Source organism: Tupaia chinensis, unplaced genomic scaffold (assembly GCF_000334495.1).
Source record: "Tupaia chinensis unplaced genomic scaffold, TupChi_1.0 Scaffold144195_1, whole genome shotgun sequence".
In the NCBI taxonomy this organism is placed as follows: domain Eukaryota; kingdom Metazoa; phylum Chordata; class Mammalia; order Scandentia; family Tupaiidae; genus Tupaia; species Tupaia belangeri.
The window spans coordinates 76,253-94,238 of NW_006204052.1; the positions used below are offsets into that span (position 1 = coordinate 76,253).

Genomic DNA, 17,986 nt, shown 5'->3' on the forward strand with positions numbered 1-17,986 from the left:
TGATGGATCTCAGACCAGGATGTTAGGAGTATGGGAGAAAAATTGATCAGATTCTCTATAAATATATATTGAAAGCAAAAGCAAAGATGTTCTTTTTTTAAGTCAGCTGTGTGCTGTAGTTGTTGTTGTTATTGTTGTTGTTATTATTATTATTTGACTTCATGTTTTGGCTAGGAAACTGGAAAAAGGGCATTTTCCGGGAAAGGCTATTGGTAAAGTACATTTATAACAAGAACAATTAGCCATTAAATGTTACAATACCTACCAATTATATAAACAAAAATGCTAAGTAAACTGTTGAGTGTTGAAATCTGGCATTTAAGCAAAAGTTTAGGATAGAAATATAACTCTGAAAGTTATCAGCATAAAAGTAATATTTAAAGTCCCATAGACCATGGATTTTTATTGTACACTTTTAATAGAACATGTAAAAACAAAACTGCTCCTCTGAACTTTAGTGTCCTGTACATGTTTTAAGAGAAAATTCAGCTAATTTTAACTGATAGAGAAAGAAAAAATATATACAATCCTGCCTATCAATGACATTCCACAAATGTTTTTGTCTGAAGGAGATTCCTAAAACTCAAAGCTAAAAGCTTTCCCCTTCCATCATCTCATCTCCATTGCTACTTCCCATTTCTCCTTTTCTCTCTTCTTTCTATTTATTTATTAATGCTGGCAAAGCGGGTGGTGTGTTGATGCCTCATGTTACCTACAAGAAATTCCTGACCTACCATCTAAGGACTAGTACTTTGAAGGCTTACCAGTAAAGAATATCAGTTTTAGGTAAATCTTTCAGGCTTGTATGCCATCCACCACCAAAGAATCTATCCATGACATTATTCCTAAGAAGGCATGCTTATGCAAAAATCTTTTTTTTTCTATAGGGCACACGTGCTCGCCAGACAGACAGAGAGAGACATAGAGACAGAAAGCGAGAAATCACCCCCCAGGGGGGATGGTCATGCCGCAATCCCTTCTCCTCCATTCTCCTCTCAGGATCTTGGACACACATGCACATGCACATGCACCCGGCGTGAGTTTTAAGCCATCGGGTCCGGGACTTGAACCATGGTTGACTACATGGGAGTCCAGAGACATAGCCATTACACTAACTCTGGTCCCTGCAAAATCTATCTTAATGGTGTTATATGGGTTCATCTGTGCACTTTAGGGTCTGATCTAAATATTTTTAGGTAAAGTCTTGATTATGCTGATTTTCTGCTGTGAACTTGTGATCAACTCCCTCAAAGATTGGCTTCTTTTGTCCATACTCATTAGTTAAGAGCATCTGAACTTGAATTTGTAAGTTTAATGAGCTACATGAAAAATATAAAACAAGAAAATAAAAATGCTTATTGTAATCACTACTCTATATATTTCTCTCCAGGGAAGAAAGTCTCTATAGAAGGACCAATTACTGACAAGTTTACTTAATAAAGGTAGAATCTAGGGACAGGCAAATAACATAGCACTTATGTCACTGGACTCCCACATGGCCAATGGCAGTTCGAGTCCCAGACCTGGTGGCTTGAAAATCATGCCATGTGGGGACCAGCGGACATGGCTATGTCACTGGACTCCCATGTAGTCTACTACAGTTTGAGTCTCGGACCTGGCAGCTTAAAACTCACGGCTGGTGCATGTATGTGCATGCCCAAGACCCCAAAAGGAGAATGGAGGGGAAGGGATTGCAGTGTGGCCACCCCCCTGTGGGGTGATTGCTCACTTTCTGTCTCTCTGTCTCTCTCTCTCTGTCAAGATGACCCCAGGTATCGTGGATGCAGGCCTGTTTATCAACACGGCTGAGAGTGTACTTCGGGATTGCAGGATGGTTCTGTGCGCATGAGGGTGAAGCCTTCTTCCTGACCCTGCAAGCAGCTTGAGTGTGTTCACCTAGTGTCCCCAGCCATGGCCAGGGTGGACATGCCTTTCTAGGAGCCTTTGCCTTAATGTATCTGTGTTAGGTGGACAAGTGGCAGTGCTGGGATGGATGAGGTGGGGGGCATAAATATAGTCTTCTGACGTATTGTTATTAAATGTTTTTTAAAAAGAGAAATATAAACATATACATTTTTACTACTACAAATATTCAGTTTTTTTTTTAGAAACTAGAACTTGATTTCATGTTTTATATGACGTATTTACTCAAAAAAAAAAAAAAGGAAGGGTAAATTGTCTTTAAAACCTTTGACTTGAGCCTACTGGTAAGCTTCTGAATATTGGGTTTGCTAAGAAATAAAAATCAGAACTTTTCTTTAAGCTGGTAAAATGAAGGGTTGGGCCAGCAGTGATCTCCTGATGCCTTCTGGAAACCTCGTTTACTTTTTTTGCCACTCCCTGTTTTGTTTTTAGTTGTTTTTCTTTGTGATTACACACAACACCTAGTTAAGTCTGAAGACCAGGTTTACAGAAGTCTGCTGAGTGAAGCAGTGTGACATGGAGTGACTTGGAGTGTAAACTGTCAGGAGCAAACATACTTACACTAAGATTAGGTCATTGTTCATATCCCTATGGTTGGAAGCCAGTGGTCAGAAATACTTGCCAGCATTGTCAGAGCACTGCTGTGAAATGTGAACTACTTGTTTCTTTAATGATTTTCTCTTTGTTGTTATTTTTTTCTATTCCTTTATGATTATTACTTCCTTGTATGATTCAGCATCAGAAGTCATCACCTCATGATACCATATTCAGGTTGAAATAAAGCCGTGTAGTGCCAAAAAAAAAAAAAGAGAGAGAGAGAGAGAAAGAGAGAGAGAGAGGTTTTGGCCTAAGGGCAAGTGTGCTCACCAGAGACAGAAACAGAGACAGTGAGAAGGAAAGAGAGAAATCACCCTTCAGGGAGGATGGCCATGCCCAAATTACATCTCCTCCCTTTTCCTCCAGAGATCTCTGGCATGTACACACATGTGCCCAGTGTGTTTTAAGCCACCAGGCCTGAGACAAGAACTGTGGTCGGCCATGTGGAACTCCAGTGATTTAACAGCTATGGTATCTGTTGTCTAAGATGTTTCATTTCTAATGATTATAATTGAGAGTAGAATTATTCAGTCCTGTAATAATAATGTTTAACCTGTTATGAAACTATCATAATGTTTTCCAATATGTTATACTATTTTACATTCCCATTAGTAATGTATGAAAACTTCAATTTCTCCACATTCTTACTAACACTTGTTATTTTCTTTCTTTTATGATCTTAGACATAATTGTAAAGAAATACCTCATTGTGGCTTTAACATGTATTTCCTAACATATAAAGATGTTGATAATTTTTTCATGTTTTGACTATTTGTATATCTTCTGTGGGTTAATATTTATTCATATATTTAGCTTATTTTAAAATTTGTGGTAAGAGGTCTTTATTTATTCTGAAAATAAGTCTCTGTTTTATTTTTTTAAAGAAATTTTTGCTATAGGACATGTGCATTTGCCAGAGAAACTGTAAAAGAAAGTAAGAAATCACTCCTCCCACCAAGGTGGGGTGTGGATGGCCCTGCCTCAATCCCCTCAACTCCATTCTCCTCTTGAAATCTTAAGCACACATGCACATGTGCCCAGCATGAGTTTTAAGCCACTGGTTCTGGGACTTAAACCATAGTCGACAATGTGGGAGTCCAACGACGTAACCATTATACCATTTGTTGGTCCCCAAAACAAGTCTCTTATCAGATACAAGATTCAAAAGTATTTTCTCCCATTCTGTAGGTTGGCTTTTTACTTTGTCGATGGCATAATTTCCAGTATAAAAGCAAAATATAACCTCTTAAGGTTTCTGTATGTTTGGGTGTTTCTGGAGAGATTTTTGTTATAGACTATGTGTGCTTTCCAGAGAGACAGAGAGAGACAGAAAGAAAGCAAGAAATCACTCCCCTAGGAGGTATGACTGTGCTTCAATCCCTTCTCCTCCATTCTTCTCTCAGGATTTTGAGCATGTATTCACACATGCCAGAAGTGAGTTTTAAACCTTCAGATCCTGAATTCAAATCAACCACAGCTGACTATGTGGAAGTCCTGCAATGTAACTATTATACAATCTGCTGGTCTTGACGACCTCTTCAGTTTAAGTTAAAGGGGAATGATAGCAATATAACTAGGATCAAGTTAAATAATCAGTGTAAGTTTTTAGAAAAACAAATTACCATACGTTTTGTTATTATGAACATTCTTATTACAACAATATTTTAAATTATAATAGAATTAATCACCTGAACAAGAGTGTTAAGCTAATTGTGGTTTATTTGAGTTTATTCATAATTTTGCTGTGCTCCTTTGAAGAACACTCTAAAAGCAAACTCTCCCTGTAAAATTTCCTTAGGGTTGGAATCATCTCCTCAACTTAACCTCAGTCTCATGCATTTGTATTTTGATTCATTGACCATATTTCTCCAAGAATGTGGAAATGGTTTAATTGTGGGCCTGATTATTCCTGACAATACATGTTTAGAAAATGAAAAACAAAACAAAAACAAACAAAAAAAACCCCAAACTTTTGTTATAATTATGTGGTTATAATTCCAAGCAGAATATGTACACTTTTTAAAATACATAATGATACGTGTTCAGAAAGAGATGTAGAGTGTCTGTTTTGTTCACTACCACATCTCTAGCACCTAAAGTAAGTTTTGTATCAAATAAATGCTTAATAAATATTTAATAAATAATTGTCATCTCTATTAAATTCTCTTAAAAATAATGCCTTTTGTGAAAAGTACATTTGTTAACTGAAATATTTGTGAAATTGATGACATGTTATTCTTGGTACTATATTGAAATGGAGAATTTTAGGTCTTTTGGTACATTTAAGAGTTCTTGCTTGAAAACAAAAGTCATTATCTAGACTATGTAGAAGATCTATATTACATGTAATAAAGTTGTTTAAAGAATCTTTGGGAAGGGCTGGAGCCACAGATTCTAGGCTGAGCTACTAGGAACAACTTGCAGAGGCAGATCTAACAGATCTGGTTTGCTAATGGAGATACTGCCCGTGCTGAGGACATGATTATGCTGCCAATGGTAAAGCTGCACAGGTGCTATCACTTTCCTGATCTCAGAATCACTTAATCTTAGATTACCAATTTTCATCTCAAAGATTTGCACACACACTCCTGACATTTTTTTTGTATGCTTATAAACTCATGGAACATGAACTCTTAATATATTTGATATGCTTGAATTCATCACTTTATTGCAGCTGGTTTTTATACTTTTCTCTTTTTTCATTTATTTTACAACTTTTTATTTACATTTAATCATACATCTTTGTGAGATAAAATATAATTTTTCAAATTATGCTTGCATTGTATGATAATAAAATCAAAGGTAATATATTCTTCATCAACAAAGAGTATTATATCATGCTGTACATCTTTGATTCTCATTTTACTATATTGTTTTTGTCTTAGACAACAATCTTTATTTTTACTATATTGTGGTTTACTAGTCCATTACCTCTCCCTTGTTTATATGTATTCTTCTGTCTGTTAAATACATTTCCTTTAGTCTCTCCCCATTAAATCTCTAATTTTTTAGGGCGTCTTTGATATGTACAGTTCCAACTCTACTTCTTTGTCTTCAAATCTTTCAATTTCTGCCATAGAGTACAGACATTTGATGTATATTCAGCAAGGTCATATTGTATTTTTCTTTCAAGTCTGACTTATTTCACTTACCATAAAATCTTCTAGATTCAGTTACTTTGTAGGGAATGAGAGTATCTCACTGTTTTTCATGGCTGAGGGATATTCCATTGTATATACATGTCACATTTTCCTAGTCCAATCATTAGTTTTTGGACACTTAGGTAGATTCCATGTCTTACCTATTGTGAATTAGGCTGTACTAACTAACCACAGATATGCAAGTGTCTCTCTGACAAAGTGAATTCCTATCCTTTTGGTAAATACCCAAGAGTGGAATTACTGGGTCACATAGTATTTCTATTTGTAAAATTTTGAGGAATCTTCTTATTGTTTTCCACAGTAGGTATACTGGTTAACATTCAATCAACAGTACATGAGGGTTCTCTTTTCTCCACACACTTGACAACACTTGTTTTTCTTCTTTTTCTGGGAGGGGTTGTTTTTTTTGGGGGGGGTCCTGGTGTTTTGTTTTTAATTGTAGCAATGCAGACTAGAGTTAGGTGACAATTTATCATGGTTTTAATTTGCATATTTTTTATGATAAACAATGTTGAACATTGTTTTATTTGCTTTTTGGCTATTCATATGTCTTCACTTGAAGTTTTTTTTTTTTTTCAGATCAATTTCCCATTTTAAAATTAAATTATTTTTGGGACCAGCAGTTAGCATAATGGCTATGTTGCTGGACTCCCATGTAGTCGACCGCGGTTCGTGTCTCGGACCCGGCGGCTTAAACTCACGCCGGGCGCGTGTGCGTGCGTGCCCAGGATCCCAAGAGGAGAATGGAGGAGAAGGGATTGCGGCGTGGCCATCCCCCCTGGGGGGTGATTTCTCGCTTTCTATCTCTCTGTCTCTCTCTGTCTGTCTGGCGAGCGCACGCGCCCTATAGCGAAAACCTCTCCAAAAAAAAAAAAATTAACTTATTTTTATAGATCAGCTGCTTCATTTCCTGTATATTCTGGCTATTAACTCTGTCTAAAGTATAGATGTAAATATTCTTTTCTATTCTGTTAGTTGTCTCTTTATTTTATTGTTTTATTTGCTGTACAGAGCTTTTCAGTTCTATGTAACTCCACTTAATCTTTTTTGGATCTGATGAGTATGTTTTAGGAGTCTTAAATGTTGGGGGAAAAGGAATTGAAGATATCTGTAGACAGCAGAGATAGTGTAATAAGAGAGTGGAATAGGGCAGAGGGTCAGATATGGGGTAAAAAAACATATATACATGAAAGTAGAAATGGAATATTATGGATGATAACATGCATGATTAAGCCACTATCCAGTTTATTCTAGATGGGAAACCACATTTTGTATGTTGTGATGATGTTCAGGGAATGAATGTAAATTAATAAAAAAAATTTTCAGAAGAAAAATAAAAGGCATTAAAAATACCTATCTGATGACTGCAGTAAGCTATATAGCCCTAGGTAGGTGCTACTTTATAGTGTGTTCATTCTATTCACTGAGGTTTATGCCTAAAGTCAGACTTGTGTTCATGGATATGTATATTTCAGCTGTGCTTGCTATTGAAAATATTTAGATTTATTAAGCTATTTAGTGAAACAATAAAATGGGGGAGGCAGAGAAAGCAACAATAGATACCAGACACAATGTGGAAGGAGGGTGGGAGATGGCAGAGGATGAGATAGGGAATCAAGGATGGGAAAAAAGGCAAAATATACAGAAAACAAGAAATGGAAAATTATGTGTTGACAATAACACATATGTTGATGTACTTGATTGAGCTAATATACTGTGTACTGTGAATGGAAAAATCTCATTTTGTATGCTATAATGATGTACAGTGAATGAATGTAAATAAATAAATAAATAAAAAGGAAAAAAATATTTTCCTACTTCAGTGTCATCAAGAGTTCCCCCTGAATTATTTTATTTTATTTATTTATTTTTTTTGGGAGAGGTTTCTGCTATAGGGCGCGTGCGCTTGCCAGACAGAGAGAGACATAGAGATAGAAAGCAAGAAATCATCCACCAGGGGGGATGGTCATGCCACAATCCCTTCTCCTCCACTCTCCTCTCAGGATCTTAGGCATGCACACACATGCGCCCGGCGTGAGTTTTAAGCCACCGGGTCCGGGACGCGAACCGCGGTCGAATACGTGGGAGTCTAGCAACATAGCCATTATGCTAACTGCTGGTTCCCTGCCCCCTGCATTCTTCACAAATAGTTTTATATAGTTTGGGACTTTAAATTCAAACCTATAACCATTCTGAATTTATTTTTATAAATGATGAGAGATGGTATCTAGTTCTATTTTATTGCAGGTGAATATGGAGTCTTTCCAATATCATTTGTTGAAAAGAATATATTTTTTACCCTGGATTGTCCTATGCCTTTTTTTCAAAAATCAGTTGGCTAGGGAACCAGCAGTTAGCGTAATGGCTATGTCGCTGGACTCCCACGTAGTCGACCGCGGTTTGCGTCTCGGACCCGGTGGCTTAAATCTCACGCCGGGCGCGTGTGCGTGCGTGCCCAGGATCCCGGGAGGAGAATGGAGGAGAAGGGATTGCGGCGTGACCATCCCCCCTGGGGGGGTGATTTCTCGCTTTCTGTCTCTATGTCTCTGTCTGTCTGGCGAGCGCACGCGCCCTATAGCAAAAACCTCTCAAAAAAAAAAATCAGTTGGCTATGTGTTGTTGGATTTATTTACACAGTCTCCACTCTATTCCATTGGTGAGGTGTTTGTACCAATATCAAGCTGTTTTGATTATTACAGTTTTGAAATATATTTTGAGGTAAAGTCATGAGATGTCACCAACTTTATTTATTTATTTTTGCACACTATTCCCTTAGCAATGTGGGGTCTTTTATGATTCCACACAAACTATGATTGTTTTTTCTTCTGTTTCTGCAAAGAATGGTACTGTTAATTTAATAATAATTGCACTAAATTTATAAATTCTTTAGAGTTGTATTGACATTCTAATTAAATTGATTATTCCAATCCGAGAACTGGGATGTCTTTCAATTTTTTTTCTTTTTGGTATATTTTTCAATTACTTTCTTCAGTTTTTCATAGTTTTTAGTTTAGAGATCTTTTACCATTTTGGTTAGATTTACTCCTAGATGTTTTATTTTATGTGTGTGTGTGTGTGTGTGTGTGTGTGTGTGTGTGTTGTAAATGACATTACTTTCTTAATTCTGCCTCAAAATTTATTGTTAACAATATAAAACAGCTGTAGTTTTCTTTTTCTTTTCTTTTTTTATTTTTCTGGAGAGGTTTTTGCTATAGGGCATGTGTGCTCACCAGAAAGACAGAGAGAGACAGAGAGAAAGCAATAAATAACCCCCCATGGGAGATGGCCACACCTCAATCCCTTCTCCTCCACTCTCCTCTCGGGATCTTGGGCATGCCCACATACACGTGCCCGGCATGAGTTTAAGCCACTGGGTACTGGGTCCAGGACTTGAACTGTGGTCTACTACTACAAAGTTTTTGACTTTATAATTTCTAAGTTTATTTTCATAACGTCTTTAGAATTTTCAGTGTATATAATAATTTCATCTGCAAATGGGGACAATATAACTTCTTTACCTATTTGAATACTTTTTATTTTACTCTCTTATCTGATGGATTAATACTTCTAATACTATATTGAAAAGAAATGGAAAAAGTGGACATCCTTGTTTTGTTCCAATTTTTAGTGGGAAAGCTTTCAGCTTTTCCCATCAGTATGTTAGCTATGGATTTATTATCTGTGGCTTTTATTGTGTTAAGAAAGGTACTTTCTATACCTATTTTGTTGAGAGTTTTAATCAGGAAGGGCTGTTATACCTATCATGTTGTTAGTTCACATCTTAGTTGTTTTGTGTTTTCTTATATTTATTCATCTATATTTTCTTTCCTGATAAAAGGAAGGAAGTATTTTCATAAGCATTTCTTAAAGAGCTGGTATAATGCTAGCAAATTCTTTGGTTTTTATTTGTGTGAGTATGATAAGGAACCAGCCTGAACAGTTAAATGTCATCAAGCAAAGGCCAAGTGAACACTTGTCAGCTGGTATTGTAAAGAGAATTACAGCATCCTTATTAAGAAGCTGACTTATGCAGCTTCAAAGATTTGTTCTAACTACTTTTTATAAAATAGAAAATGCAGCGTGTTTCTTTTCTTCTGGCACACCATGAGAGAAAATTGCTTATACAATTAAAATGGTTTTTTTACATATCTAAAAACCCAATATGTAAAATAGACATAAAAAAATGAGATTGAAGTATCTTTATTTTCAGCCCAGCAGGTGGCACAGAGACTAAGGTGACTGGAACCCACATGGCCAACTGAGCAGTTCGAGACCTGGGTCTGTGTATATATGCATGTGTGTACGCCCAAAATCTGAGCAGAAGAATAGAGGAGATGGGACTTTGGTGTGCCCATGCCCCCTGGGGGAATGCTTTTTCACTTTCCTTTTCTCTATCTCTTACTTTCTCCCTGGGGAGTGCACACACACTATAGCAAAACAAAACAAAACAAAATGTTTGTTTTGTTGCAAAAATAGTTTTAAATTCCAGGTATCAGAATTTTCACATTGTGCAATTACAACCAAGTTTTAAAAATAGCATATAATAATTGTACGTATTTTGGGAGATGCAATGTAACTTGTTCGGTACATAAATACAATGTATGTCAGTTAAATCAGTATAAGTTTTATATCCATCATCCCAAACATTTGCCATTATTTTGTACAGGTATCAATCAAAATCCTCTTTTTAATCACTCTGATTCATGAACTTTTTTTTTTTTTTTTGAGAGATTTTCACTGTAGGGCGCGTGAAGTTTTAAAAATAGCATATAATAATTGTACATATTTTGGGAGATGCAATGTGACTTGTTTGGTACATAAATACAATGTATGTCAGTTAAATCAGTATAAGTTTTATATCCATCATCCCAAACATTTGCCATTATTTTGTACCAGTATCAATCAAAATCCTTTTTTTAACCACTCTGATTCATGAACTTTTTGAAGATCTCTCATAAGTAATGCTCATCAATATATGACAGACACTGAAAAATTGTAAGTATTAGAACATGTAGAGCCAATGCCTAGAGACAGTGTGGTAGGAGGATGGGAAATGAGGGAATGTGAGAGGGAAGGAAATCATGGAGAAAAGAAAAAAAATTATTTAAGGGACACAAAAATGGAAAATTATCTGCTGCTAATATGTATGGTAATAACTTTGATTGGATTTATTGACAATGTATTCATGCTGGGAAAACTGATTTTGTATACTGTAATGATATATAGTAATTAAATGCAAAACAACAACAATAATAAAATTTGATATTAAAAACATTGTTTTTTTTGTTAGCTCACCACTTCTGAGTTAATCATCAGCACAGTAATAAACAAAACAGGATGAATATGACTGAATTCATTCTAATGGTACCGATATGGAATCCTCAGATGTAAAAATTATATTCTTGGTGTTACTTATCACCTGTGTTGTCACTGTCACAGAAAATGTGATCACCTTAATCTGCAGCCAGATTTCAGACTCTCCAATGTATTTCTCTCAGGCTTTTTATCTTTGACGGATCCATGCTATTCCTCTCCCACAATCTCTAAAATGCATGCTAATTTGCTCTTCGAGACAAAAGCTATCTGCTGCAATAAACCCATGATATAAATGTTGGTAAACATTCCTTATGTGGTTTGGAGATTTTCCTTCTTGTGCTTATGGCCCATGATCACTATGTGACCATCTGCAGATTTTTGTACTATTTGACTATGATGAACCACCCCCTCATGCTGCCTCCTGCTGGAGTGTGTTGGGCAGTACATTTTCTTCACTGTATTTCTAGTTATTCTCTGGCTCTCTTTCTGCCAACATCATGGATCACTTCATGTGTAACATTTGTCTCTGGGACAACTTCGCTGCATGAAAGCTTTCTTGGATGATCGCTTGGCTGGCGGCCAACAGTGAGGTAATCCTTTTGTAATGTCACTGTCCTCTAGGGTCATTCTGCACTCATCCAGTTCTCAAAGCGTTTTTATCCATGTCTTCCCCATCACAGTTATTAGTTCTTTGTGTCCTCTGTTTTTATGTATCTGTGACCAGTAACCATTTCTCTCATGAATAAAACCCCTCACAGTCTTTTAAGATATTGTATACTCTTGTCATTGTCATGTTAAATCCCACTATTCATATAGTAAGAACACAGAGTTAAAAATTGCCATTAGAGTGTTATTACTCAGAAATATAATTGCAGATTTGATATAATATGAAAATTTTATTTCTATCATGATTTTTACAGTATTTATAATCATACGTTAAAACCTTTCCCACACCTCTTATCTGACTGTCACAACAGTTTTGCAGGGTTGGAATTATGATTATTTATTTTTGCAGATGAAGGAGAATAAGTTCATAAAAGTTAAATAACTAGCCCAATGTCAGATACTGAACTGGTGTTAAGATTTGCATTTATCTAGATCTAAATTTGATGCTTTTTCAATAATTTCAAAGGGTAGCAGAAAAAAGTAGTATTTAGAGAAGAATCACTTTTGTCACCTACTAAACATTTTTCTTTTCTAATTGCAGAGTTTTATAATGTTTCTACATATATAGGTAATTGATATTCAGAAACATATCCCATGTACTAATATCTATGACAGTGTAAAATATAAATTTGAAAACATATTTACTAATACTTTCTTGGCACAAACTCAAATATCTATAGGAATCTTCCTAAATTTAATTAAATTTACTGTTTTTAGAAATAATTTTATCTATTGATATGTGTTTCTTTTAGTACATAAAATAGGTCACAATTAGTGATTATTTAAAAGTAATAAGAACTATGAAGGATAAGTTGATGAATTAAATATACTAAAATTTTGGAAAGTCAGATAGTTACCACTATTTTTAATTTGTACAATTTGCAAATATCCAGATTCTATGCTGAGTTGACTTGTTATCAAATATTTAAATTTATAAGTGGTGGTCTGTGATTTTTTTTTCTCTCATTTTTTTGTCTTGATACACTGATTTGTCTTCATGTGGGTTTAAGGAAGGAGTTAAAAATTTAAGATGAATGTTGTATAAGTTTTTTCAAATGTTGATTTAAGAAACGTAAAATAATTGGATTGTTGGCAAGGTCTACTAATGATAGTGAAATACACTGGAGATCTAATTAGCCATAGCTAAGAAACTTTACAGAATTTGCCTGCAAATAAGATATGTGGTAAAACTTCGTAAGTCTCAAGAGAAAGGCATTATCCAAAGATGCCATGTGTATTCATCAGCAAAGACGCATTGTAGCAAAGTCAGTTGATGTTTTTAATCTTATAACTTTACTTGATGAACTAACAACTGTCTGGTGCTCTGACCATGAAACTATGTCAAACAGGTTGACAAGTGAGATTTATTTTAAAAATCATATAATTATAAAATTTCAGAAGTAAATTAACATTAAAAAGTCATATACTCACTCCTCTTTCTGACCAGTCTGAGGTTTAAATCTCTTTTTCAGTTTGTCAAGCATTAAGAAAGACAGGACAATTATAATTATACCAATTTAGACATAAAAATAATTAGGGATCTTTATATATATATGTTTGCCAAAATTTTTCTCACTTAATATTAACAATTTGAGAATTTTCCTATGATATTACTCAAATTTTAAAAATGTCTCCACTAAAAGGTACAAATCACTCCAAGAAATGCACTATATTTAACCTATCTGTTTCTGTAATGCTGGAGATTCCATGTAGTTTTTCACTTTGTATAGTTAGTTCTTAATATTTTTTTGAGAGGTTTTTGCATGCGCTCACCAGAAAGACAGAGAGAGACAGAGAGACAAAAATGAGAAATCACCCCCCCAGGGTGGATGGCCACACCACAATCCCTTCTCCTCCATTCTCCTCTTGGGATCTTGGGCACGCACACACATGTGTATGGTGTGAGTTTAAGCCACCAGGTCTGGGACTCGAACCACAGTCAACTACATGGGAGTCCAGTGATATAGCCATTACACTAACTTCTGGTTCCCCTAATATTTGTTTTGAATGTCTTTGTGCATAATTTTTTTCTCTCTTTAAAGCATTTCCTCTGAGTTTATCCCTAGCAACAGTATTACAAAGTCAAAGAGAAGAGATTTTATAGTTATATTTGAGTCACTTTCCTTTATTTATTTATTTTTTAATTTTTCTTTTTGTACACCATTCTTTTTTCAGATTTGTTTGGGAGCCAACAAAAGGATAAGGGTATGTAGCTAAGCTGTTGGAATTTGTTTTCACATATGTGTTAGATTTTTCATCTTGAATAATTAAAAAATGAAGTTTTTATTCATTTATCTTTGAAAGGGAAAGTTTGCACAGAATACATTTTGTTATATTTATGTTTTCTCTTCATATTTCTCTGAGAACTGTGTCCTCACTTGGAATGATTTTTCCCATTCCATTAATAATACAATATCCTCTAGACAAGATAGTCTGTAATGGATGTCATAGGAAGATGGGAGAAGAAGGCATATGCATGTGTGTAGCAGAAACACAAAGCAAAGGTGGTGATAGTTGATCTTGTGGTTAGATGGATTGCTGCTGTGAAGTTAAAAAAAGGTCAAGGGGGAAATTATTAGTGGCATTTGATAAGACAGTTTTATGATTTAATATGGATAAAGGTACATTAATGTACATAGTAAGAATCCAATAAATATTTGTTGAGTAATAAGCATGTAAGTGATTATTTCAGTAATTAATTGATTTTTATTAATATATAAGATTGTGTGTGCATGTGTGGGTGTGCTTGTATACCTCTAAATATCTGTACAGTATTTTACCTTACCTAGCAGTCTATTTCTTTTTGCTATGCATGTTAAAATTCTATTTTTAAAGCTTGGAAATAAGAATTGCCTTTACTAATGCATCCTCAAAACTGTAAAATCTGCCCAATAGTTTTTTATCTTAGTCTATTGATGCTGAAGTTTTACTGAGTAGAACTGTGTTTAAAATGTATATGCAACCTAATTTTGAAGAATAAACAATATTAATTGTCTGATGCTATACTTAATTTGAAAGTCAAGTCAATTGCATAATTTTTCATAGAGGGGCTTAATATATAGATTTTTAAGAGGTTATTGCCTTAGGGCATGTGCACTCACTGGAGAGAGAGAGAGAGAGACAGTAACAGTGAGAGGGAAATTGACAAATAATCTCTTGGGGGATGGCCATGCTATAATCCCTTTTTGTTCATTCACTTTCTGGTATCTTGGGCACACATGCACATGAACCTGACATAAGTTTTAAGCCACTGGCTTGAGATTCAAGCCTTGGTCAGCCATACTGGAGTTCAGCAACGTAACCACTGTGACATTGGCTATCTCAGAAATTGTTTTTATGTTTATTTTATAAAACATACCAGAAAACATTAAACTGGGAAGCACACTCATATCAAGTTTACTTGTTTCTCATAAAGTGGAGCATGTGAGGATGAGCATAAGTGAGCTCCTAGGTTTACATGCTGGAGAAGCAGGTGTATTCTTAACTGTGGAATTATGGAAGTATGGCAATTCATCAAATATTTTTTCATCACCTATTTGGAGTCAGCACTGAAGACCTTATACCAAGTACTGCATTAGTCACAGGTAGGAAAGAGACATGAATAGCCTATGTGTTATGGTAGGTTCCAGGGAGGGTGTGTCTCCAGCAATATATACATTTTTCTAATCTTCCTTCTTACAATGAATGTTTCCGAACTATATCTTTCACAGAGTTCTATTTCAAATGTAAGCTATCCTAGTAGAAGGAATAACCTTTACCTGTGTTCAGTGCTTTACAGGTTACAAAATACTTCTTAGAGTAACAATGTAGAATATGGGATCATATTTGCAGAGGAGGGCATGAAAGCAGAGGATACTGGAATGTCTTACCAAAGTCACATGGAGTTGGAGCCAGAAAAATCCAAATTGCATGCACATAGCTCAGTATTTATTCAGTAAATCATACATTAATTATTGCCTATTAATGTTTTATAGATGCAGACGCCAGGTATCAGAAGAGATAGAAAGCAAAATGAAGGAAGTAAAAAGGTAAATGAAGTAATTACTGGGGCCCGAGATGCCAAGGACATGCTCCACAATTACTGTGACTACCCTATCTTGGTACTATGAAATTCAGACTGTAGTCATTTCATAACTAATTAACTGCATTTTTAAAATATCTTTTAGATTATTCAGGCCCCCACAAGGTGTTTCATGCCTCCCAACAATGTGATTGAATTTGTTCTGTCAGCACTCACACAGAATCCACACTTGCAGAAAATATACTTCATTGTCCTTTTGCTCATTTTCCTACTTACCGTGCTGGCTAATTTGTTCATCGTCATCACTATCTCCCTTAGCACCATCCTTAAGGCTCCCATGTACTTTTTTCTCACTTAATTGTCCTTCATTGATGTCTCCTACACCTGTGTCACCACCCCCAGGATGATCATGGACATGCTCTAACAGAGGGAAACCATCTCCTTTGTGGGCTGCCTCACTCAGCTATTTGTGGAGAACTTCCTGGGAGGATCAGAGATCATCTTCCCCATTGTCATGGCCTATGATCGCTATGTGGCCGTCTGCAAGCCCCTGCACTACATGACTTTAGTGAGATGGGGCTCAATCACATCTTGGTGATGGTAGCTTGGATTGGTGGCATCCTGCCATGCCACTGTGCATATTCTTTTCATGGTCATCTTGCCCTTCTGTGGTCCCAATGTCATTGACCACTTCAGGTGTGAGCTCTTCTCATTGTTGAAACCTGTGTGCAGAGACATCTACAGGCTGGGAATGGTGGTGGCAGCCAATAGTGGAGCTATGTGCTTGCTCATTTTCTCTATGCTACTAATCGCCTACATAGTTATCTTGAGCTCCCTAAAATTCCATGACTCTGAAGGACGAAACAAAGTCCCTTCCACATGTGGCTCCCACTTTACTGTCATTGTACTCTTTTTTGTGCCTTACATATTCACCTACATGCGCCCAGTGGCCACCTACTCAGTGGACAAACTGGTGACTGTGTTCTTTGCCATCCTCACCCCTATGTTAAATCCTATCATTTACACAGTAAGAAACACAGAAGTGAAACATGCTATGAGAATAACCAGCAGTTAGCGTAATTGCTATGTCGCTAGACTCCCATATAGTCAACTGTTGTTGAAGTCTTGGACCTGGTGGCTTAAACTCATGCCGGGTGCATGTGCGTGCATGCCCAAGATCCTGAGAGGACTATGAAGGAGAAAGGATTGCGGCGTGGTTATCCCCCCGGGGGTGATTTCTTGCTGTCTCTCTCTGTCTTTCTGGCGAGTGCACGCGCCCTATAGCAAAAACCTCTCAAAAAAAATGCTATAAGAAATTTGTTAAAGAGGAGAGTAACTTATTCTGTTTATAATATTAAGAAAGTGAGAATATATCTAAATAGGGAGGATTATATCTTTGGTATGCTGCAACACTATCAATGTTTTCAGATCACAGTAATAAACAAAAAACAAACAAACAAAACAAACAAAAACAAAAAGAAAAGAAACTGTGACCAGTCGATGGCAAAATGGGTACATCACTGGACTCCCACATAGTCAACTGCAGTTCAAGTTTCCCGATCTGGCAGCTTAAAACTCATGCCCTGTGTGTGTACATGTGTGCCCAAATTCAAAGAGGAGAATAGAGAGAAAGGGATTGCAGTGTGTCCATTCCCCCTTGGAGGTGATTTCTTGCTTTCTGTCTCTCTGTTTCTCTCTGTCTCTTGGGCAAGCATACGCATCCTATAGCAAATATCTCTAAAATAAAGGAAACTAATGTATATAGAGTTCTTAATAGTGGTAAGGCTTTTTGTTAGATGCTTAGTTAGATGCTTTAGATAGGTTTCTCATACTATACCAAATGTTTAAAGTTTATATCCATAAATTCTGGAAATGCAATGGAAAGAACAAGTGTAAATCCTAGTTGATGACTTTGGAGCATGTTTCTCTCTAAGATTTACCACTATTTTACTAAACTCTTCATAAATATGTCATTTAGATAAATTTATTTTTCCTCAGAGTCCTTAAGAAAAATTAAATTTTGTTTTGCTTGGTCTTTAATAAAACAAAAACAAAACAAAACAAAACAAAACAAAAACCCCTAGAAATATTTTTTTTCTTTTCCTTTTTTTTTTTCCTTTTTGCTATAGGGCGTGTGTGCTCGCCAGAAGGACAAAAAGAGACAGAGAGACAGAGAGCAAGAAATCCACCGCCCAGGGAGTATGGCCATGCCACAATCCCTTCTCCTCCATTCTCCTCTTGGGATCTTGGGCACGCACGCACCTGGCATGAGTTTAAGCCACCGGGTCCAGGACTCAAACTG

At 36.0% G+C, this 17,986-nt stretch overlaps 1 pseudogene; it reads left to right on the forward strand.

The window, feature by feature from the left end:
- The first annotated feature begins 1,762 nt into the window (after positions 1-1,762).
- Positions 1,763-17,986, forward strand: part of LOC102494217 (olfactory receptor 140-like) — a 20,799-nt pseudogene continuing 4,575 nt past the window's right edge.